This window comes from Colobus angolensis, unplaced genomic scaffold (assembly GCF_000951035.1).
Source record: "Colobus angolensis palliatus isolate OR3802 unplaced genomic scaffold, Cang.pa_1.0 Scaffold11, whole genome shotgun sequence".
Taxonomy (NCBI): domain Eukaryota; kingdom Metazoa; phylum Chordata; class Mammalia; order Primates; family Cercopithecidae; genus Colobus; species Colobus angolensis.
Window position 1 is genome coordinate 13,988,250 of NW_012112030.1, and position 23,622 is coordinate 14,011,871.

The window sequence follows — 23,622 nt, forward strand, 5'->3', positions numbered from 1 at the left end:
CAAAAGGAAAATGATGAATACCTCAACAGTTTCAAAGGCTTTCAAAGCATGTTTTTAAGTCTAAATGATTGAATGGCTTTGCTAATTTTTCTCTATGTGTAATTTATAATTGCAATAATCTTTTTAAGGTAATGATTTGGTATTTATTCTTTTAAATTATTCTTGAGGTGTTTATTGTTCCATAAGGTGTTAGTTTTCCAATTTTATAATACCTTTAAAATTATCGCTAACAGTAATTATGACTCAGCTATTCATCCTTTTTGCCTTCTGTAAAAATTATACTAATCTTTCTGTAAACACTAAGTGATTTTCTTCTAAGCTAATACAGTTTTTCTCAAAAGTGGGCTACTATTCTAGTTAGCTCCTTCTTAATCACTTGTGGTTGGTCAATCACACAGAAGTGACTGTGATCTTTAAAAACGCTATTACTTCTGTAATACAGCTCCTGGAACAGGAAGTTTGAGGGAGCAACACTTCAGTGAGTGCAAGTTCTGCGGAAACATGATTTTTAAAAGGCTGAACAATGCAAATGTGGTAAGGATATGTTACTTTTATTTTTCTACTCATTTTATTACTCTAGAAATATTACAAAATAAACTTTCAGTATTCAAGCTTATTTCTACAATTACATAGGATAGAATGTATACAGAAGTCTGATTTTTTGGAAGCCTTTTAAAAATAGACCTTATTATATGCAATGGTTCATAAAGAAGATAAGCATATTTCTTGCTCACATAAAATCTTATATAGATGTTTCTGATAAGTGGACAGCTCTCTCAATGTCTTCAGTGTCTGGCTTCTGAACACTCTTCATGACAGTGGTACAAGGGGAAGAGCATGACAAGTCATGTGCCAGGAGGTTTGGCAGGTTAGCCTGGAAGAGGTTTATTTTGTTCACAGGCTGTTGGTTAGAATTTAATCTTATGGCAATACTAAAGAATAGGGAGGATGAAAAGTGAGGACTGGTTCTATTGAAGATGTACGTTCACTCTTTGTGACAAGAGATAAATGCTGAATCTTTAAAGCACAGGTACGTTAAAGGTTGCTTGTCTCAAAACCTGTCCACTTCAACTTGACTTGGCCACAGGACATCCAGCTATTTGGTCACCCATTATTCTGGGTGTGTCTATGAGGATGTTTTTGGATAATATAAGTGTTTTAATTGTTTGACCTAGTAAAGCATATTGTCCCTCCTCCTGTGGGTGGGCCTCATCGAATCAGTTGAAGGGACTGAATAGAACAAAAGGCTGACTACCTCCTACAAGTAACAGGGAATTTCCTTCTGTGTGGCTGCATTAAGCTGCATCATCAGTCTTTTCATGCCTTCAGACTTGAACTGAAACATTGCCTCTTCTGGTGTCTCAAGCCTGCTATATGAGTCCACTTTCACACTGCTATAAAGAACTACCTAAGACTGGGTAATTTATAAAGAGAAGAATTTTAATTGACTCAGAGTTCTGCACGGCTGGGGAGGCCTCAGGAAACTTACAATCATGGTGGAAGGAGAAGGGAAACAAGGCATGTCTTATATGGCACCAGAAGAGACAGAGAGCAAGGTGAGGGAACCACCACATACTTGTAAATCATCAGAGCTCACGAGAACTCACTCACTCTCACGAGAACAGCATGGGGAAAATCACCCCCATAACCCAATCACCTCTTACCAGGTCTCTGCCTCGACATATGAGGATTACAATTCCAGATGAGATTTGAGTTGGGACAGAGACCAACCATAACATTCTGCCCCAGCCCCTCCCAAATTTCACATCCTTCACACATTTAAAACCAAACATGCCTTAACAATAGTCCCTCAAAGTCTTAATCCAGCATTAACACAAAAGTCCAAGTCCAAAATCACATCTGAGACATGTCAATTCCCTTCTGCCTCTAAGCCTGTGAAATCTAAAGCAAGTTAATTAATTCCAAGGTACAATAGGGTACAGGCATTGGGTAAGTGCTCCCGTTCCAAATGGGAGAAATTGTCCAACACAAAGGGGCTACAGGCCCCATGAATGTTCAAAATCCTACAGAGTAGCTATTAAATCTTAAAGCTGCAAAATAATATCCTTTGACATGATGTCTCACATAAAGGGCATGCTGATGCAAGAGGTAGGCTCCCAAAGTCTTGAGTGGCTCCACTCCTGTGGTTTTGCAGGGTAGAGCCCCCTGTAACTGCTTTCACAGGCTGGCATTGAGTGCCTGCACCTTTTCCAAGCATGTGATGCAAGCTGCTGGTGGATCTTCCATTCTGGGGTCTGGAGGACAGTAGCCCTATTCTTACAGCAATACTAGGCAGTGCCGCAGGAGAGACTGTATGTGGGGGCTCCAACCCCATATTTCCGCTCTGCTTGCTCTAGTAGAGGTTCCCCATGAAGGATTTGCCCCTGCAGCAAACTTCTGCCTGGACATCCAGGCATTTCCATATATCCTCTGAAATCTAAGCCAGAGGTTCCCAAGCCTCAATTATTGTCATCTGCATATCTGCAGGCCCAACACCACATAGAAGCTCCCAAGGGACTTCCGAAGCCATGGTCCTGAACTGTGCCTTGGCCCCTTTTAACTATGGCTGGAGTGGGGCAGCTGGGACACAGGGCAGCATGTCCTGAGGCCACACAGAGCAGCTGGGTGCTGGGCCTGGCCCAGGAAACTATTTTTTCCCCCTGGGCCTCCAGACCTGTGATGGGAAGGACTGCTGTGAAATCTCTAAAATGCCCTGGAGACATGTATCTCATTGTCTTAACCATTAACACTGGGCTCCTAATTACTTATGCAAATTTCTGCAGTGGCTTGGGCTTCAATTTCTCCCCAGAAAATAAGTTTTTCTTTTCTGGGGAAAAGAAATGGTCAGGCTGCAAATTTTCCAAATTTTTATGCACTGCTTCTGTTTTAAACATAAGTTCCAGTTGCAGAAAATCTCTTTGTGAACACACATGACTGTAGTATGCTTTCAGAAAAAGGCAGGTCATATATTTAAATGCTTTGCTGCTTAGAAATTTCTTCTGTCAGATACTCTACATCAACTTCTCCCAAGTTCAAAGTTCCACAGATTTCTAGCGCAGGGGAAAAATGCTGCCAGTCTCTTTGCTAAAGCATAGCAAGAGTAACCTTTGCTCCAGTTCCCAATAAGCTCCTCATCTCCATCTGAGACCACCTTACTCTGAACTTAATTGTCCATATTACTATAAGCATTCTGGTGATTCAACAAATATCTAGGAAGTTCCAAACTTCCCCCCATCTTTCGTCTTCTGAGCCCTCCAAACTGTTCTAACCTCTGTCCGTTACCCAGTTCCAAAGTCATATCCACATTTTAAGATATTTTTATAGCAGTGCCCTAAACTTTTGGCACCAATTTTCTGTATTAGTCCATTTTCACACTGCTGTAAAGAACTGAGACTGGGTAATTTATAAATAAAAGAGGTTCAATTGACTCACAGTTCCACATGGCTGGGGAGGCCCCAGGAAATTTACAATTATGATGGAAAGAGAAGAAGAAACAAGGCACATCTAACATGGTGGTGAGAGAGAGAGAGGAGAGAACCACCACATACTTTTAAACCATCAGAGCTCATAAGAATTCACTCACTCTCATGAGAACAACATGGAAGAAACCACCCCCATGATCCAATCACCTCCCACGAGGTCCCTTTCTCAACATGTGGGGATTACAATTCCAGAGAGATTTAGGTGGGGACACAGAGCAAAACCACATCACGTGCCCACCTTCAGGTGGGAACTATACCATTAGCTTTGGTTCTCAGGCCTTCAGAATTGAACTGGAAGTACACCATTGGCTTTTCTGGGTCTCCAGCTTGCCAACTGCAAACCTTGGGAGTTCCCAGCCTCTATAACTGCATAATCCAACTTCCTATTACAAAACTCTTTAGATAGATGGGTAAATACATATACATACATATATATATCTTAGGGTTTACTGGAGAACACTGAGAAATAAAATTTCTAAAGAGATTTCTTTATCCCTAATTAAATATTTCAAAATGCAATTTCCTCAAGATTACCCAAATAGTAAATATACAAGCCAAATTAATACAAGCCCAGTCTTTCCACTGTAACACACTGCCACCTACCACATATCTTATTTCCTGCTCATCATTTTTATATAAAACATTGATTTTTCCCTCTTTGATATTTTTGTAAAATTATAATCACCTGTGCTTTAGCCTCAAAGACATTATTCTAGAAGGTTTGCAGTATATATTTATATTTGTTTTATTTCTTACTATCTTATTGACTATTTTCCCAAAAATAGAGCTCTTTAGGGAGCTCTCTATTTATATTCATAAGCCATTTTTTTTAGGATTCCTTCTATTTTTTCTCATTAGAAGTAAATGCAATTGAATTGTTGGTTTTGCTTTATATGAAGTATTTTCTTCTATAATTTTTACTACCCTAATTTTCTGCAATAACTCCCTTACATTTCTGCCAGATCTACATCATAGACTGTTGTGTCCTGGATTAGTTTATTATTGCTGCATAATGCCTTACCACAACTGAGTGACTTAAAGTAACACACATTATTATATCACACTTTCTACAGGCCAAAAGTCCAGGGAGCATAGCTTTAAGAGGGTTTTGTGATTCTGAGTTGCAGCCTGGAAGAGCCTTATCAGGCTGCAACCCAAGTGTGAGGTGGGCCTATGATCATCTCTGAGGACCAACTGGTAAAACAGACACTTCCCCTCCTTTTGTGATTGTAGGATTCTGACTACTGTTTTCTTGCTGGCTGTTGGCCAGCAGCCTCGTTCAGCACCTAGAGGGTTCCTACAGTTCCTTGATGCTTGGCCTTTTTCATATACCCTTGCACAACATGACAGCTTACTGCTTCAAAACCAGTAATGAAGGGGAATCTCTCTCATGCGTGTTAGCAAGCAAAGAAAGATGGGATGGATAAATGGATGGATAGATAGATGATAGATAATTTATATATGTGATACATTCAATGTATACATAAATATAATCTACCATACACATATGTAAAACACTGTAAACATGTATGTATTGAATATAAATATGGTTGTGTATGTTTGTGTGTATGTGTGTATTTCATAAGTGCCATCCATCACTTTTGCCATATGCCATATGCCATACTCTAGTAGTTAGAAGAAAGTCACTGGTCCTGCCAACACTCGGAGATTATACAACAGTGTGACTTACTTGGTGCTACAGTTTGAATGTTTGCTCCCCCTTCAAAACTGATGTTGAAATTTAATTGCCAAACTAATGGCATTGGGTTGTTGGGTTCTTCAGAAGTGATAGACCATAAGAGCGCTACCCTCATAAATGGATTATGTCATTTAATAAAGGGCTTTTAGGAGTAGGCTCTTTGTCTTGGCCCTTCTGCCTTCCACCATCTGAGGATCTAGGGCTCCTTCCCCAAAAGGATGCAGTGTGCAAGGTTTCATTTTGGAAGAAGATAATGGGCTCATCATAACACCAAACCTCGTGGCACCTTAACCTTCGACTTCCCAGTCTGTGAATTAATAGACTTCTGTTCTTCATAAATTATCCAGTCTCAAGTGTTCTGTTGTTTATGGCAGCACAAAATAAGATTCTTGGGATCACTTAAAGATGTGTATGTTGCATGCCTTAACTTTTTATTTGACACGTCTTCTGAACAAGATATATCTTTACTTTGTTCTGTTCACAAAAAAAGTATTGATGGTAATATGATCACATTTTACATTAATAAATAATGATTTGTGGTCATAGTTAGTGTTCAATGTGATATTCTGAGTCAGAAATCTCCCTATAATCTCATTGGCCATTATGTCATAAAATTTTTGTCCTAAAGTGAATTAGCAAACCAGCATTTGAAAAATGAAGAATTTCTATTTGTATTCCAGGCATACCTCTGAGACATTGTGGGTTTGGTTCTAGACCACGCCAATAAAGCAAGGCATACCAATTTTTTGATTTGCCAGTGCATGGAAAAGTTACATTTACACTATACTATAATTGATTAAGTGTGTCATGCAATGACCAAAAAAAAGCATACCTGCATACCTTAATTTAAAAGTATTTCATTGTCCAGAAATGCTGACACAAAGATACAAAGTGAGCACCTGCTGTTGGAAAAAAAATGGTGTCAATCATATACACCATGGAATACTATGCAGTCATAAAAGAGGATGAGTTCATGTCCTTTGTAGGGACGTGGATGCAGCTGGGAACCATCATTCTCAGCAAACTATTGCAAGAACAGAAAACCAAACACTGCATATTCTCGCTCATAGGTGGGAACTGAACAATGTGAACACTTGGGACACAGGAAGGGGAACATCACACACCAGGGCCTGTTGTGGGGTGGGTGGAGGGATAGCATTAGGAGATACACCTAATGTAAATGACGAGTTAATGGGTGCAGCACACCAACATGGCACATGTATACATATGTAAGAAACCTGCATGTTGTGCACATGGTACCCTAGACCATAAAGTATAAAAAAAAAAAGGTCAAGATTCCTTGAAGGAAAAAAAAATGGTGTCAATAGACTTGCTTAATGCAGAGTTCCCACAAACCTTCAATTTGTGAAGAATGCAGTATCTGTGAAGCACAATAAAACAAAGCAGTGAAATGAGGAAAACCTGTATTTCATTGGATAGGGTCAGGAAGCAAGCCACATTGCCCGTGAGGTGCTCCAGAGAGTGAGACAACCATATGTTACCTTTCTTGTTCATTCCCACTGGCTAAGTCATTTATTTTGAAACATTAAAATCAGTGATGTCATCGTTTCAAAAGTTCAGTAAGTACATACGGAACACCTACTATGTGCCAGACACCATCCTAGGGTATTGAGAGTAAAAAAGGAAAAATGAATAAAATGTACATCCTCTGCCCTTGAGGAGTGTTCATTCTAGTTAGAAAGATTTAACATTTATGTAATAAGTGTAAATTCAGAGGTAAGCATAGGGCGGGCACAAAGGGTCATCAATAAGAAAAACCTAGCTAAATTCTAAAAGAAAGCAGCAGCAGGCTAAATAATCGCCCCTAAAGATATTAGAACCTAACTTGGACCCTATAAATGTTGCTTTATATACATAAAGGCTATTTTTAAATGTGATTAAGTTAAAAGTCTTGAGATGGGAATGTCATGGGCTTGAATGTTCAAGTCCTCCAAAAATGTACTGGGGGTCGAAGTCCAGACCCCCAGTGTGATGGTATTTAGAGGTGGAGCTTTTGAGGTAATTAGGATTAGATTAGCTCACAAGGTGGGACCTTCACATTGGAATTAGTGCCTTTGTAAGTAAAGGAAGACAGAAAGATCTGTCTCTCTCCGCCATCTTGAGTTCTCACTAGGAAAGGCCATGTGTGCAGACAGCAAGAAGGTGGCTTTCTACAAGCCAGGAAGAGCACCCTAAGAAGACATTGAGTCTGCTGGCACCTTGATCTTGGTTTTCCCAACCTCCAGACTGAGAGAAATAAGTGTCTGCTATTTAAGCCATCCAGTGTATGGTATTTTGTTATAATAGCCTGAGACGAGTAAAACAGGAAGATTATATTAGATTGCCAGTGTGAGTCCTAGATGCAATGAAAACTGTCCTTACAAAAAAGAGATAGAAGGAGATTTGACACAGAAGAACAGAAGGCAATGTGACCACAGAGGCAGACATTGAAATGATGTGATCACATGCCAAGGGACACAGGAGCCACCAGAAGCTGGGAAAGGCAAGAAAAAAATTCTCCCCTGATGTTGCTGAGGGTGAGGACCCACCGATGCCTTGATTTCAAGATAGTTAAACTGAGCTCTGATCTCCAGAACTCCAAAAAAATAGGTGTGTGTGGTTTTAAGGGGCAAAGTTGCAGTAACTTGTCACAGGACATAGAAAACTAATACTGAAGGTACTGCAGAGAGAGAGAACAGCTTGAGCAAAATCATGAAGGTAGAAAGCAGTATGGTAAATCCTGGGCACTGAAATGCCTCTGCATTGGTTGAGAGGCAAGAATTAGATAGGAAATCATAGGAATTGGGGAGCATTTACAAGACAAAGGGAAATCATGGTAACCTTGTATGGCACACTATGGACATTATCCTAAAGGACGCAATGAGATATCAAGAAATTTTAAGTACGAGAGCCAAGGTTTTTGATTAGATGTTCTGCTCTGAGAGTAACATGGAACATGGTTTGGAGGTAGCAAGAGGAGATAAAAAGATGAAGAAGAAGGAGAAGCAGGGATACCTGTTACAAGGCTAAGTACCCTCAGAAAGGGTCTTGATAAGCATGACAATGAGATAAAGGAAAAACTTTGAAGAAATAGCCAATAAAAATCTGAAAATCAGCAAGATTTGGTGATTATTCTGTGGTAGGCCAATTCTCCCTGATAGTCACACACACAGGCCTCCATAGCACTCCCATTATACAGGCAAACTTCCACTGCATCTGCCTTAACATTAATAATTAAACCTAGGGAAATCAATGCCCAGACACCAAAGACAAAAATGAAACATATCTTTGGTAAGACCTTTCTCCAGGCTTCTGCTAAAGCCCAGGGCAAGTCAACATAAGCGAGACTTTCTTAAATTCCTTGTCTCGACAAAGACCTGTCTTGGGTCCACAAAACCTGGGGTGAGTCAAGACAGCCGTACATTCCTTGTACCAAGACCCATCCTGGATTGAATACACTTGTTGGGGGTCTGAAGCAACTCTCTAGACCTAAACCATAGGTAACATAAGATAGAAGTAATTACCCTGGTACCAGGGGAATCATAGATTAAGTAGATTTAGGGGACATTTCTTTATCATCCTGGTACCAGGGACCTCGTGCATTAAGTAGATTTAGAGGACATTTCTGGCTTCTGACGTTTCAGTTAAAACAAAATTCATCACCTATAGAGACAGGCGAATATGAGACTACACATAGGCATATAGTTCAAAACATATATAAGGACTGGAAAAACTTTAGAATCCTGAGTTGGTCTGATGAATTATCTCCGACCTTCTCCCTGTACCTGATTACAGAAATAAACTCTCTCCTTTCCCAGTTCGTCTGTATTTCGTTATTGGGCTGCGAGAACATGAAACAGGACCTGGTTTCGTCTGGGAAGAGTTTAATTAAATTTTGACTTAAACTATTACGTCGATAGTGGTGTCATTAACTGCATTAATTTTTGTTACTTATTTTTACTTCAAGAAATAGTTTAAAGGAACAGATGTTTCCAGTTTTAGACATGTTAAGTTTAAGATACCGTTGGGTCTGTGAACTTAATCTGTCCAGTGGTGAGTTGACTGGTCGAAGTCTAAAGCCAGTAAGAGAGAAGGCAGAGGTTATGGAGCATACAGTTTGTCTTATCAAAACACTTTCACTGCAGAGTTAAGTTTGCTTTTATAACAGGGGTTATAAATTGATAGTGAAAGAGTTTCTGAAAAACATTCTTTTTGATCTCTGGGAAAAAAAGAGAATGCTGTTTATATAGACTTTTCCACATTTGTTTTAAAAAAGTTTCTCAAGTCAAGGCACTTTACATATTTTGTAAACTTAAAAAAAAAACAAATAAAATACTTCTGCTTACTTTAACAACCTTGTAAATAAGAATTATAGATAATATTATTCTTAGTTTATTGGCATGCACACTGAGGCCCAGAGGGTATTTTAAGTAGATAGCCAAGAAAAATATTCTTAGGAAATAGAAGCTAGAATTCCAGCTACAATTTCTCTGACATGTAATCCCACCATGCTGTCCCTTAACATTGAGATATCTTTTCCCAAAGCTAAATGATTCTTGTTCTTAGCATTTGTTCATATTGATTTTTAAAAATCAGCTTATAGTGTTATATAACAAAACTGAAGATGTTACAGAAATCAAATTTTAAAACAAATTATATTCCTATAATGCATAGCAGAGAATTCAATGTATAGTGGATATTCCATTTGTCATTTATTGATTGATGGCTATCTTTGAATGCATACAATCAACCTAAGATTAGTTCCTGAATTTTCATTTAATAGATGTAAATAGTCACGTTGTTATTATAACTTCTATTATAGAGAAATCATGTGACTCTGGTAGAATTTAGTTATTTATCTAAGCAAAGACGAGTTCTCTTTCATTTTAATAATTCTTCCCAAAGGAACTCCAGCTGAAAACAGAAACCTTCCCATGTGAATCCGAAACAGAATTTCCTTTTGCAAATCTGTGCAATCTCATGGTCTTTATTCTTAGTCTTGTTTTCATTAATTCAATGAAGCCAGAATTTAGCTGTGTTCTTCCATACATGTTGCAAATGAAATTGTATTTTGTTATTGGAATCTTTAAAATAATATTCAAAGTATATTTGATAAAGAACACTGTTGGCAATTTTCTTCCCAAAGAAGGAAGGCTTTTTCCACATTACCAATGCCTTGATTGGTTTTCTTCCCTATATGGAAACATTTTTAAAGCCCTTTTGCTACTAGGCCTGTTCCTAAGAACTTGGATTCATTCCCACTATTCCCTGTACACCAGATTGAAAACTGTAATAATGACCATTTGGGGAATTAAATTTGAGCAGTATTTCTCCACTGGATCCTATGCCTGGAAAGTCCAGCTCCTCTGCAGGGACCCATCTTTGTACCCACCTCCATCTCAACCAAGCATATCCTTCAGCCTGGAGTGCCCTATTCCTCTATGATCACTGATACCAAGTCGGCTTTTATAATACCATAAAATTTATCTGAGTCAGAACAAAATTAATATGGAGAAACAAAATATGTTCAAAGATGTTCAGGAAAACCATGGACAGAAAAATTTCAGTGGGTGACTGGTGGTAATGAAGATGAACAAGCCATTCAGAGAAACATTCGTGGAAACTTGTTTGCAGAAACGGAATGAGTTAAGGATGATGAAAAGTTTTCAGGTCTGGAATAGTAGGACACGAATGGCCTTAGTAATAGGAGCAGGAAAACTGGGAAGGAAAGATAATTTGGACTTCAATGTTGTATTTGAGAGTAAGATGATGGCCAGACATCATTAACACAGAGAAGCCAACCATGCAATGAGAAATACTTAATTATTTAATTAATTGAAATGAAGCAAGCAACTCAGTATATTACATTTATCTATAGTCGGTGAATGGAAAGCATTATATCAGATAGCTATTACAGAAAAATGTTCACCTTTTGATTAAATAAACTGCTTTGTACATAAGCCTACATAGAACATTTTAGATTTTGTGTCTTTTAAACAGGTTATTGACAATTAGGTTGTATTACCATATCCAGCGAAAGAGGGAATATCATATATTTCCTGTATCCATTCCTGTGGCCCATGTAATGCCCAAGACACCTCACCTCCAAGATTAATTAGTAAGGATAGTAATCGGTAGTAACTGAGGGGTTACAAAGGCACCACACATTTGGGCTTTGGCTTTTAGGAAAAGAAAGAAACTACCTGAAAAGCACTTGAACCAGGATAGCCTCTATGGAAAGCCATTTTCAAGAGCCTAGGCGAATTTGCTTTTGTTTGGAAAAAATATATATTATGGTGAAACATTGTGTATATAATGAAATAGTCATTGGCTGGACTCTCGCCGATATTACTCTTAGTTTCAGGAAAGAGAAGACAAGATTGCCTATATGTGAATATGAACTAGTCTCTCCTGGATAGTCTCTATAGAGAGATGGACTCTTTCATTTTTAAGGGGAAAATGTTTATAACAGAGATCTATCTATACAGCAAGCTGAAATGAGCAGAGCAATGATAATTAAACTTGTTTTATAGATGGGAAGCAGAGACAGAGATTAAATAACTATCTCATCAAAAAAGTATACATCAAAAATTGTCAAATCTATGCTTTAAACAAGTCTTGATAAAATTACTTTGGGCTTTCCTAGAAAAGTGCAAGCATATTTGGGAAATTTCCAACTTTTTAAAATCTGGAATATACCTATTTCAGGTAGTTGCCATATTGTAAATCACTAAGCAATAACCCAGATGCATTCAAGTATCAAGTAAATAACATACATGTGTGAAATAGCCAAAAATGAGACAAAAGGCAGTTCTGTACATGATAGCTAACTGAAGAAGGAATTCCCACCCCACTTAAAGGTGATCAAATACAAATTTAGAACAGAAGAAATAAGCTAAAACTGACTGAACTTGTGCCCTGCAACAACAATTTTAAAAGTCCTTTATATAAGTGATTACATTTTAGAGTTTTGGGAATTTTTCAATTTTAACATGATATAAAACATAATTTATGTTTTTTAAAAAAATTTGAATGCACCCAAACATAAAAAATCAAGATTCATGTCATCAAACTACTTGTTGGTTCAAATCCAGGACTGAAAAATCTCACAGAGAAAACCAAAACAAGAAACCAAATACATTACCAAAAATAAAGTTGAAAATAAATTTAAAAATAAACTAAAAATAAAACAAATGGGAACAAAACAAATATACTTATCCTGAAAGGAACCTGATTGTAGAGCCATAGCCCTGTGTAACACTTTGTTAGGTAAAAATATGCATGAACTTCTGCAAATTCCATATAATTTAAAACTCAATAATGCTGACAGTAAATTATTTTTCTAAATTTTCAAAATCAGACATTATCTTTATTCATTTTCACAAGTCCAACTGACTCGTTTTAAATTTGATCTTATAATACAAACGATTACCATTGCCTCTTGCACTTCAGATCTTCCATACAGAATAATTTTCTTCTCCCGAAATCATATACTTTATAAATTCCTAGTGGCAATCTGTTGGAAGTAAGTGCTATGCTTCTTTTGTCTGAAAGTGTCCTTATTTCTCTCTTGTTCTTGAAAGATTATGTCTTTGGATATATATTGGTTGGATCATATTTAATCTTTGTCCTCTGAAATGATTATCCCATTCTATTCTGACTTTCATTATTGCTATTCAGAATCAACTATCAGTCTTGGAAGGTAATCTATGTCTTCCCTCTGGCTTTTTTCCCCTTGGATCTATCTTTTAAAATAGATACATAATATTTGTACATATTTGTGGGGTACACGTGATATTCTGTCATATGCACAGAATGTGTAATGATCAAGTCATGCATTTAGGAAATCCATCACCTCAAGTATTTGTCAATTTTATGTGTTGTGAACATTTCAACTCCTCTCTTCTAGCTATTTTGAAATATGCATTGTTTATTATAGTAACCTGACTCTGCTAATGAACATTAAAACTTACTCCTTATATCCAACTGTATGTCTGTATCCATTAACCAACCTCCCTTCATCCTTGCAACCCACCCGCAAATCCCTAACAGCCCTTGATATCTATCATCCTACTCTGTATCTCCATAAAACCAATTTTTTTAGCTTCCATATATGAGTGAAAATGTGCTATTTGTCTTTCTGTGCCTGGCTTATTTCACTTCGTGTAATGTCCAGTTCCATCTATGTTGTTGCAAATGATATGATTTCATTCTTTTTACAGCTGAATAATATTCCATTGTGTGTATGTACCACTTTTTTTTTTTTTTTAGTCATTAATCTGATGTGGACACAAGTCGATTCCAAATCTTGGCTATTGTTAGTAGCGCTGTAATAACTGTGGGGATGCAGATATCTCTTTGATGTACTGATTTCCCTTCTTTAGATATATAGCCATCAGTGGCATTGCTCGATCGTATGGTAGTTCTATTATTATTTTGAGGAACCACCAGATTGTTCTCCATAGTGGCTCTACAAATTTACATTCCCACTGGGTGTTCCTCTTGCTCCATATCCTCACCAGCATTTGATATTGCCTGTCTTTTGGATAAAAGTCTGATATAGTCTCATGTTTTCACTCACAACTGATGTCAAGGGGTTCATTAAAGAACTCAGAGTAAAGCAGGAATCATATTTATCCACAAAGGCATTCAGTTTTGGAGTCAATTTGGCAAAGTTTCTTTTGCAAAGAAATAAAATTCTAATAGTCACTTGTGTCATTTTTAGTTTTATTTGCCCTTCATCAAAAATACTGCTCTAAAAATATGTGACTGAATTTAAAGTTAAGCAAAGCATTTCCACACTTTAGTGTAGAAAATAATATAGAATAATGTCATATAAAAATGTAGAATAATTTTATTCTCTGACTTATTTCTAGTTTGTGGCTATACATTAGTTTAGAAGTGTAATCTTTAAACAGCCTCATTGAAGCTTCATAAAGTCGAAAATCTGGACTCATGAAATTAATTGCTGTTTCCTCCTTTCGTTGCTCACTTTAGCTATGATCCAAATAAACAATTTAAAGCTATCTGTGAAAGGATAATTATGCCAATTAGATTCAGTTGATTGTGTTCTTAAAAAATTAGAGCCCAGAAAATTAGTCTTTATATGTTGCAATTCCAATCTTTGTAATTCAAAACCAGAGTAAAAATTTCACGTAAAATGATCTTCAGAATAATTCAGTTTATTTTGAAATATCCTTGTATGCAGCAAAAGAAAATTGAGGGTCTAGCAGTAGATGTGTGTCTTATATGTGTTTCCTAGTTTTTAGAGTTTGATTTCTGTTCATTTATCTTGACTATTTTAACGTCATCTTTATAGGAATAGTGGACTAAAAGTCTGCAATTTTTATTAGGAGGCGATCTCTTTAATTCCCCAACTCAGCCTGGCTGGGAGTGCCAAGAAGCATGGATAAATTCCAGAGTGCTTGTTTCAAAGACCCATGAAAAACACTATTCTTATCTACAACTTACCCTTTCTGTGTCTATTTCAGACAAGAACTTCTATTCGCTCCTTCCAGTATCCTGCTCACTTTTAAAAACACACTTCTGCTTCTGACCTTTGCTCTGGTGTATATAACTTCTGACCCAGTTTTCATCTCCTGGCTCATAGATTGTCTCCATTCGAAGTGTGTTTATATTTGAACTAAATTCCCAGGTAATTCACCTGTCAGCTTTGGCCTTTGGCAAGTAGTTTATGATCTCCCCAATGTGACTTTTGTCAATTCAGACCACTGTCTTTGGAACTAAATTATCTCTCAGCTTCAATCTTTAACATTACTTTTAAGACCTCTATTTCATAGATCAATAGGACTGGCAAACTGAATCAAAAATGTTAATGCCATTTCAAGTCAGCAACTTGCCTATTTTAGAGAAATTATCTGCTCTGTGGAAGGAAAATGTTCTGTTAAATGAGTTTACATAGAATATGATAATAAAGTTGACTTTGTAAATAACAGGTGCAGTCCCAATAGTGCCCTGCATTTGATAAAATGACCACTGAGGTAATAGAAAATTCAACAATAAATTGTAGTGGTTAACAGATTGAGTTCTGAATTCTCAGTATCCATCAATTGTTACTATATAATCTGGATAATTGGCTTCACCTTTTTGCATTTTAATTTTTTATCTATAAAATGGGTATGATAATTGTGACTGTCAAGGATCTGATAGAAAAATTATTAACTTATTATAAAAAGTAAGCACTAAAGTGTCATCTCATTATTATCTCACAATAGATTTTGAAATTAGAGACTTGATGATTCTCTAGGCCTCTCGTGTCTTGGGATAGACTGAGGAGATTATTCCAGCTCTTATTCTAGCAAAGGGAAAAAAAATGTCGTGTCAAAAAAATACAGTCACAAACAAATATTCATTTTAGGTTCTAAAACCTAGAACAGGAGAACAGGGATATAGTCTCTTCGCAATAGAGTTACAATCTTGAGCTAACAGTATACCCAGAAGGATAGTTTCCTCTTAGGAGTTCTAATACTTTAGAGCATCTACATTCCTAGAAGATTTGTTAAAATGCAGCTTTTGGGACCACACACAAACCTACCGAATAAGAATTTTTGTGGAAAAAAATGCATTTGCCCCAAGAAAATGCATTTCAACAAATAACCTAGATAATCTTGAAGCAGATGGTGGATGGTTACCACATAATTAGAAAACAAGCTTCAAGGTGCTAAAACCAAAGTTCCCAAGTAGATGAGATGTCTAGGGAGGCCTAATGGGGCTATTCACTTAATTAGCCCAGCAGCATCAAAGGTTGCTCAATCATTCATACATACTTGCCAGTCTCCAAACAATTGCCTGCCAAAGTATATTTTATGGTCATTGTCCCAGATTTGATGCATTTGATTGATAGAATGCGGTGCTCAAGAAAAACACTTGAACCTGGGAGGCAGACATTGCAGTGAACCGAGATGGTGCCACTGCACTCCAGCCTGGAGACAAAGTGAGACTCCAAAAAAAAAAAAAAAAAAAATTGTGTGTCAGTTGGGCACAGTGTCTCAAACCTCTAATCCAAGCACTTTGTCAAGGCAGGAAGATCACTTGAGCCCAGGAGTTCAAGGTTGCAGTGAGCTATGATCATGCCACTGTACTCCCGCTTGGGTGGCAGAGAGAAACCCTGTCTCCAAGAAATATATAGATAAATAAATTTTAAAAATTATGTTCTATTTTAAGGTAAAACTATTCTCCTCTAATTAAAAACTAATATTTAAATATCTTTTATGTATGTGCATATATATGAATAATATATATACACAATTAATATTAAGGAATAGTTAAATATATCAAAATATATATATGTAATTAGTGAATAGTTATGAACCAGTTACAGACTAAGTTAAAGAATGGTTATAGATTTCTTGAAAGTTTTTATTCTTAAATAAGTGTTGTACCCTACTCATACAGGATGTACCTTACCCAAATTTTGGTTTGGATATTGAAAAGGGTAACCCACACCAAGAGAGGATACAAAAGCTTATTACTCAAATAATGAGGCTTTCTGGGAAGAACCATGCAGCCTCCTAAGCAGGCCCAAATGCCTTACAAAAGCAGGGAATTGTCACTATCTCAGCTTTTAGTGGGATCAGGGGTGGGGCTGGAGTGAGGGGTCCAGTGCACATGTATCAGGGCCTGTGGGGTTTGAACTTCATGCAGGCACCAGGAAGCACTCAGGCTTTCTCATCAGCTTCTCCAGATGTGGGGTAGAAGGGAAAGAGAGAGGAGTGCAGCTTCAAAGCTATCCGCTGTGATTTTATCTTAAACATGTAGGTGCACTGGTGAAACCTAAGGAAAGAATAATTTGAAGAAATCTGAAAAATATGCATCACATATTTCCAAATAAGCTAACTGCAATAAATAAGGCATTTCAATAAACTTTCAAAATAGAGGAAGGTATAATCATTTCTTTGTTAGTCCAGATTGTTCATCATTCTTTTTAAATGTTGTACACAGTTCAAAATATTTCTTACACTTAGAAGGTTCATAATATAAAACATTCCAAAAGGCATGTAAATGTTTTTTATTAGTGTAAAAGGTATAATTTATGTTTGATTATCTTAAATTACTTTACAGCCTGTTAACTAACCTTCTTATTTATAAATTTAACAAGTTTACTAAAGCCAAATGATCATGAATCCACAAAAGACTATATTCTAAATTTCATGAGATTTTATTAGAATTAAGAAATATGTGATTTGACTTTCTAATATTGACTCTGATCTTCCGACGTAAAGAAGCTCTAACTGTATCAGCAGAAGTTAGTTCTAAAACAGAGAACAGAGGTTGAAAAGTTCTGAGCCTACTCGTGACTTTAATGTTTCTACTTTTAGACCAGGACTGACCTTTCTCAGGCACAGGTTTATGAAGGGAACATTCACATGACATTTGGGACTTTAAAATATTAGAAACTTTCACCCTCAAGTTTATATGATTGATGGCCATACATTTCTTATTTTATAGCCAGGGTGGAATGAAAAGCAATGTTATTTTGACAATTTGGTGGCAAAAACTCTAAAGAATGTTCTTTTTCTTAAAATAGTCCGAAAGATCTATTATGGGAATATGAGATTTGTTAGTCAAATCCAGGCAACTCGAAATGATTATTTCTATTATATAGTCATTGTGGTGTGTCCTTACCTGCTAAGACTGTTGGAATTTAAAAATATACGTTGAAAGAATATTGTGAAGCTGGAGTATGCGTGTCCTCTTTAGGTAAAGAGCAAGAATATTTCTGCTATTGAAATTCAAGTACTCATCAAGCCCAGTTCAAAATTTACTCTGTCCTTCAAATTTACCCAGGTATATCTGATATATTTGATCTTACATACATTTAATGATCTCATTATGTACCCTACCAGAATAGCATTTAGTAACATTAAGCCTTTGTTACTGTTTTCAATTTATATAACTTTCTTGAAGTTTTTCCTGCAATGATTCAGTCTTGGATTGATATGCCCTTTAAAGTAATATAGGGCCGGGCGCAGTGGTTCATGACTATAATCCCAGCACTTTGAGAGGCCGAGGTGGGTGGATTACAGGAGTTCAAGACCCGCCTGACCAACATGGTAAAACTCTGTCTCTACTAAAAATACAAAAATTAGCCGGGCATGGTGGCGGGCATCTGTAATCCCAGCTACTCAGGAGGCTGAGGCAGGAGAATTGCTTAAACCTGGGAGGCGGAAATTGCAGTGAACCAAGGTTGCAGTGAGCCGAGATCACATCATCACGCTCCAGCCTAAGCAACACAGCTAGACTCCATCTCAAAAAATAAAAATAAAAATAAAAATATTAAAGTAATATACATTAAAATGAAGTCACAGTTTTTATAATATTAAAAGGCAGGTGAGAAAGTAGTCTCAGGCAGAAGCATATATCTCTGGGAATAAGCATATTGTTGATGAAATCTGTGTTCTATAACATGCTGACCAGAAAGGATCCATAAAGAGGGAAGTCTTCATAATGAAGTGAGTAAGACAAACCACCCTGGGAGAGTCTGTCGGACACAATCTTATGTGTTTACAGAGTCCATGGCAGCAGGAAGAAAGGCTGTGCATGGTCTCAAAATACCAAACACGTCTCACCAAGCCTGATCTTCTCACTACCATGAAGGGCCCAACTGCAGTGACAAGTAACGAGCCCCTAATCTGGCACAATTTCCTGGCAGTACCAGCCATGGTGGCAGGTTGTTTCCACTACCCCCTTGCATTGTTGCAGAAGCAATCATTTACACTAAGAACAGATTCATATCTCAGTTACAGATGTGCTTTTCCTGTCTGAAACACTTCTGTCAGCACCACCATTCATGACTGAACCATCACTTTGACGTTCCACACATCAAGGAACTCATTTCATGGCAAAGGGGTGGTGGGGTAACCTACTGAAGGCTCAGTTATAACATCATCTGGGATATAACAGCTGTACACTCAGAACACTCTCTTATAATATGTGAGGTATGCTTCAAACCAGAGGCCACATGGTGTCATCTGCTCTGGAGTCATCTACCCTAGGAACAAAGGAAAAGAAAAGAAAACAGCCCTCTCATTGACAACAAGTAAACCACTTACACATATCTGTGAACTCAGTTAGAGGATCAGAAGGTTTTAGTTCATAAAAGGTTAATGTTTCCAATAGGGTACACGTGATCCTATTAAATTGAAAGCTGAGACTACTCCTGGCAATTCTGGGCTCCTCGTGCTCCTGATTCTGCAGACAAAATGAGAGATCATTGTATTGGCTGGTATGACAGATTCTAATTTCTCAGGGGAAATGGAGCCAGAGTTACTCAACGAAGCTAAGGAGAATATACCTGAAACTGAGAACTCATCACTGACACACCCCTTAGTATTCCTCTTCTGAGAGTGCTAGTACATTGGAAATTTGAAAATGCCAACTTAATAAAGTCAGGACCAGCAAGGATTCAACCTATGTAAACACATAGGTTTTAGCTCACTTATCAGAAAAGGAATCTCATCTAGCTGAGATATTTGTAGGTGGTAATTCTCAATCACAAGCACTAAGTACAATTATTTTATTTTTACTCAGGACAAACTTTATTGGCAAAAAAGTTAATTTATTATCAATTGTTTTTAATGACTAGTTTTCTTTTATGTATCTTAATGGATATAAAATATTTTACCATCAGATTAAACAGATAATTACTTATCTAGACATCTAATTATTACTTTCATATCTTTATCTCCTTAATCTATTTGAAATTTATTGATACATAGTTTGAGGTATTGCTTATTTTTTGTTTGTTTGTTTTTGACACGCAGTCTTCCTCTGTCACCCAGGATGAGGTCCAGTGGCATGATCTAGGCTCACTGCAACCTCCGGCTGCCAGGTTCAAGCAATTCTCCTGTCTCAGCCTCTTGAGTAGCTAGGACTACAGGTGCGTGCCACCATGCCCAACTAATTTTCTGTATTTTTAGTAGATACGGGGTTTCACCATGCTGGCCAGGCTGGTCTTGACCTCCTGACCTCGTGATCAGCCTGCCTTGGCCTCCCAAACTGCTGGGATTACAGATGTGAGCCACTGTGTCCAGCCTAGCTTGAGGTATTTCTAAAAATTTCTGTCAAAATAATTAATAATCCTACAACTATGAATGATTTTTAATTTTAATTATTACATACAATTAATGTTTTCTCAAAAGGCTTGAAATATAATGTTTATTTTTACCAACGTTTTTGTGTTTTCAGATTTTCATTTGTTTTACATACAGTGGGTCTTTGTTTTGCATGTGATAAATATATATATATTATTTCAATCGCTGGTGACAAAATTTAATACAGAACTCTACGAAAAACATATTTTGACAATGCTTAGGGATGGAAAATGATTTTTTGAGAGTATCTAGCAGGAGGTGTATCCTCTGAAGAAATAAGAAAAATAAAATTAAGGAGAGAGAATTCCTAAAAAAGAGAGTAGTAGAAAGAAGGAGAGAGGAAAATGTCAAGTAATAGAGGAAGTCTCACATGAAAGAATAACTTGCTTGGTGGCTAAAGGACATTTACATGGAGATTTCTTCCTTTTTAAACTCAAACATTTATTAAATGTTTATGGCAAAGACATTATTCTGGCTATTGAGTCATAAATCCCTCAAAAAGCTTATATTTTAGATAAGACAAAAATAATAAATACAAAATCAAGTGAATCAATAAGAATTTCAGACACCAATATTTAAAACATAAGACAGAGAATGATGGATATGGTTGATGCAAAAAGTGAGGCAGTGTAGTTAATGAAGAAAGACCATCTAAAATGTTTCCATTGCTGCCCTTTTAAAGCACTCTCTCATTCTCCAACTTGTATATTCTGCTACAAATTCTAATATTTCAAGCAACAGGGATGTGTTACCTGGTTAGGCCCATATTCTTGGGCCTTTGTCTTACAAAAGAAAAACAAGGACAGGAATTGAGGCTGAAGTAATTATGAGACACAAGTCCTGAAACTGAGAGCAAAGCAAACTGCCAACTAGATAGTAGTACATAAAGGATGACTTCAGTTGGTGTGATACATACACACACACACAAACACACATGCACACGCTGTATTATTTTACTCTTATATCAAGATCACACTCTTCATTTAAGCAGAATTATGACATTGATAATAGTTTCCAATTATCTGACATCTTTTGAAGCATTTTTTACTTTTTTCATATTTACCTAATTTGTCATATTTTTAAAAAACCTCCTTAGGTTTTATTGGAATTTTCTTATACTCTTAGTTACAAAATATTTTGACTGGTTTAGTCAGGACCTACATGTAACTCAAGTAGCCAAACTGAGTTGTCTTTAGAGTGACATATGAAGATTTAGTTTTTTATCTTGAAAAGGTAATTAGAGGTTGCGGGGAGCAAGGCTTACACGAAGGAAAAATATGAAGAGCAGAGACTGTGTCTATTCATTGATGACCAAGATCTGATGGAAACAGGTCCTGAGATAGAGACCCAAGCAATGGTCAGAGTTGCTTTGTCATCTCCAGGGGATCACTTGTAGCCCATTGCTATGAAAAAAGCCCATGCAATGATCACTGTGAACATCTTACTCCTCTTTAACAATCTAAATAGCTGCAGTTTATAATCATGTAGGGATAGCAACTTTGTCACTACTGTTGGTATTCTTATACAGGAGCTGACAGCTGTAGAAGAAATGAGACTCTTAAGTGTCTTCGTAACCTTAGAGACGCAGAAGTGTATTCGGAAAACAAAGATGGTTCCTGGAAGATACTGCAAAGTGGCTGTAAACAGAGCAATGCTCTGTGGGTATAGGTGAGGCACTCTTTTGGAAACTCCTAGAAATAATAGGAGGACCCTTAAATATGATCTCAATTGTCTGGTAGCCAGTGCTAATTTTGGATGGTAATGAGGGACTCTAAGAATGACCATGCCAGCTGGAACAATACAAGGCAATCTTAATAATCAATAGGAAAACTGTGATTTTTTTTTCCCAAAACGATATTAAGTTTTTCACAAAACGTTAACAACTTTATTAACAGTTATAAGATTATAAGGAAATGAAAAAACATTAAACAAATATGGTTTTAGTATACTCTAAAGTAAAACTTTAGAAATATTACAGTGTTTGATTTCTTTGTTAAAAAAAACTTGTCAAGAGTACTTTGAATAAAGATGGCTTCTTTTGTCACATGAATTACAATACAAGCAAGCATCCTCTCTATGCCTTAGTAAATAGAATTACTCCTTCTAAAATTTGAATCAGCTTCCAACATTTTATTCTGTAGCTTTGATTATCATGAAATATCTCTGAAAGTCCCTCTAATGTGAATTTTTTATCAACATTAGTTCCTTTGGGACATCTTGCCTCATCCTGTTGGTAAATTCGCTTTTGCTACATGCGTCTGCCTGCATATCTAAACTAATAACAGTATTTTCAACATTCTTGAAAGCAGCCATTTTTTTTTCTGTAACTTCATTTGCATCCTATTTTCGTTTTATTTCCTCCCTTGTCATTTTTCATTTATTTGCTGCACTTTTATCTTTTTGGCCAATGGCCGTTTTCTAGTTACCCACTTTTGTAAATGTCACATCGATTTTTCACTGGGAAATAAAGAGGCAACACAACTACACACTTTGCTGTCTCAGGGTGAACTGAGTTAACAGATACACAGAAACTCATCACTGACAGACTATCAAAGAAGTGACAACTGTTCAGAGATTGTGATGTGCATCTGTTTCTTAGTAATGTGTGGACTGTAAGACTAACAGCAAAGTTTGTGCTTTATGTAATTACCCACAGGTAAAAGAAAATGGTAAGTAAACTATGAATTGTGTTGTTGGGGGATTGGTATTTAACTAAACTGCAGTAACTAAAATGAATGCATATTAGAACCATGCAAAGCCAGAACTGCCTGCGTATGAGTGTGTTTGTGTGAACATATTTATCTATTTTTATTTTATAGTTTAAATAATTGACCTTTATTTCTCAGACAAAATATTGTTTTTTATGCTCCCTATTTTCTTCTACATTTTGGGAATTTTCCTCAGTTTTCTCTGTTTTGTGATGAGAATTTTATTTAGAGAATTAAATTTTTTGAAAATGTATACGGTGGACATTTTTATTATTTCAACTTTTAGATTCAGGGGATACATGTGCAGATTTGTCCCATTAGTATATTGCATGGTGCTGACACAATTAAATATTGAATCATTCCTTACAGGAAACTTACAAGTTACTTCATTTATTTAAAATTATAAAAAGCATTTCACTATTAAATTAAATAGGTATTGCGTTTTTAAAATGAATTCCTAGATAGTTTATAACATGCTATTACTTTGTGGTGACATATTTTACTTTCAGCTTTTCTAACTAGTTATTTCTGATATAGGTAAGGGTAATATTTTTGTCAATGTACTGAACACAGTACAGTAGAATTAATAGATTTTTTTGAACTTTTTTTTTTTTTTTTTT